This window comes from Nylanderia fulva, unplaced genomic scaffold (assembly GCF_048542155.1).
Source record: "Nylanderia fulva isolate GAGA-0341 unplaced genomic scaffold, ASM4854215v1 Scaffold26, whole genome shotgun sequence".
Classification (NCBI taxonomy): domain Eukaryota; kingdom Metazoa; phylum Arthropoda; class Insecta; order Hymenoptera; family Formicidae; genus Nylanderia; species Nylanderia fulva.
Genome location: NW_028190325.1, coordinates 1,085,579 through 1,088,146, shown reverse-complemented (window position 1 = coordinate 1,088,146; position 2,568 = coordinate 1,085,579).

Sequence of the window (2,568 nt, the reverse complement as noted above, 5' to 3'; positions counted from 1 at the left end):
TATTCGGATGGTCGTTTCAGGGGCAGCCACATACGATTTTATAGGGTGTCTCCCTCTCCGCTGTCTAGACGAATCGAAAGATATGATCTTTTGAATCATAATGTATCGCTTTTAATAAATGCAGCCTCCGCGTGCGTGCGTGAAAATACGATATGTGGCAACGCACGCAGACGGCAAGAATTCGAAAAGAAAAAAAATAGAGGAAAAAAATGAGACGGCCGTGACAAATTCAATTTACTTCCATGTGTGTGGAAATCTCCATTTTGATTTCGCTTCATTATTATAATGATTCGAGTTTAATTACCTGTTTTTATCGAGTGATTCATAAGTGAATCGCAATATTAATTAAATAAGCTCGATTTTGCTTATAAACAAAAATGTAAATTGTGTTTTTCAAATTTATATACAGTTTTAAAAAATTATTTCTAGATAAAAAAAAAATGATGTCATTCATGTTTTTCTACGAAGATTGACTGTCACATTCGGAGATGAAAATCTGGAGCACATTAAAAATAGATATGCCTCACGTGCCTGAACAAACTCGCAAGTCTACGCTTTCGTATCGAGCTATTCGTAAAAATGGCAATTTTTAATCGGCAGATTAATTAAATCAAATTTCATCCGATATTTGGATTAATATTTCAACGCACCTGAATTCGAGGAGAATCCCTGCGTCAAGCGCTACTTTTGCAAAAAATAAAACCTCATAATAATTATTTTTTGAGGAAACATTTAATAAAATATACACATATATTGGCAACATTTTGACATAAATTATTTCACACAGTTTTCTATACACATTTAAATATAAAAAACTCTCGCCAGTAGTATGTCTCAAGATATTTCGAAATGTAAGTCGCAGTACGTCTTTTTTTCAAATCGATTCATGGAATCGTCATTGACGAGTATGCAAGAGGAAGAAAGAAACAAAACGTTCACCGGTAAACAAATCGATGAATCGAGACCAACGACGTAACCACTTATTCACCCCTGCTTAAACTGGGTTGGCTGACGTATCTGGTGGGGGGCCACGTGTGTCGAAGGAAGTGCATTGCGGTGTCCCGGATACACACACAACTCCTATACCTTACTTGATTTCTCATGTACACAGTGCGCACTTAAATTACACACGTGTGCGACTTCTACGGACTGAATGTGCCCTTTCTAAATACGTCTGCGAGCTTGAAATTACGCTCCTTTCCATTTGCTTAAATTTTAATTGATGAGAATCGATGCCGAGACTGCTCTCATATAATAATTATATCTCAACGAAGGATAATCCTATAATGAAAGATTAAAACTATGTGAAAATTAAATTATGTTAACTATTTCTAGCTCTAGTCTCGAAAGTCGAACCGAATGGATCGCGTTTAAGAGGCTACGGTTACTTTTCACTTGAGAATCTCTCGGTATCCTGGATAAAGACAAAAGGACGAATTGAATTAAAGTTAAAGTTACGTGACGTCGGTGAGAAACCAGCCTTCGGAGACTCTCGGAAGAGACACAGGTCGGCTACATAAAGTACCCACGTGCGATTTCGCGCGCGGGCGTGCAGACACGCGGGCTTAACTGCGCACGGCGCGTCCGTCGGAGGGTTATAGGGTGCGTGAGAGAAGAGCGAAAAGGAGAGGGACACGGACACGAATGCAATTTGATCCCGCGTGCGAGAGAATGGCACGACAGTTGCCGCCGCGGTGCAACGGTTGTCTGACGTCAGCACCGAATTCTCCGTCGCGGATCGGACATGCGGACAGACAATCTGGCGTCTAGACGTACCAAAATAAATAATGCGCAGGGCCTCGTCTCTCTCTCTCTCTCTCTCTTACTCTCGTTTCGCCAAGTCAAATTGTTGCCTCGCACACTCATTACATACTCGTGCATCATCCTCGTCAATAGCGACGTTCTGACGTTGGCTCATGGGGGATGTTACGAAGGCATAGAGACACCCGAATGAGAGTCCCTCCGCAGAGGAACGCGAGTGAAGAGATTCCCTCGGCTAGATCTTTGCGAAAAATAAAGATAAAAAAAAATTGCGCCGATTAATTCGCAAACGATCATAGATTCCCGTAGGCGTTTCTCTTGTTACTTCATCGAGGGAAAAAAACCTGCAAGCATAAATATACCGGCGGGTTTTTCGCAAAGGAATTCGATCGTAACAACTGGCACCACCACCACCACCACAGTGTTTCTCGGAATTGTTTTCATAGCCCGAGGGAAGATAAAGTGCGAGGCGTAGTTTTCAGTTCAAACGCGGCAGAAAAATCGGCAGATAAACATCGGGCTGCCGGGAAAAAGAACCCTCGTCTCACCTGGTATCGAGTCGCAAACGACGTGCATCCGAGATATGTGCCTTCCCTAATGACAGAGTCCTCTCTCGCGCTCTCTCTCCTCTGGAGCCGCCGTCATTCTTTCGCTCTTTCTCTCTCTTTCTCTCGCTCTCTCCGTCTCACCTCGGGGACGGGGCACGTCCGAGCGAGAATTTAAGACGTTCTGCCCACGCGCGCCAAATTATTCCGCCTTATGCCCGTTTCCTCCGATCGGAATTGTAAAAAGGGAAGAGAGGAAAAA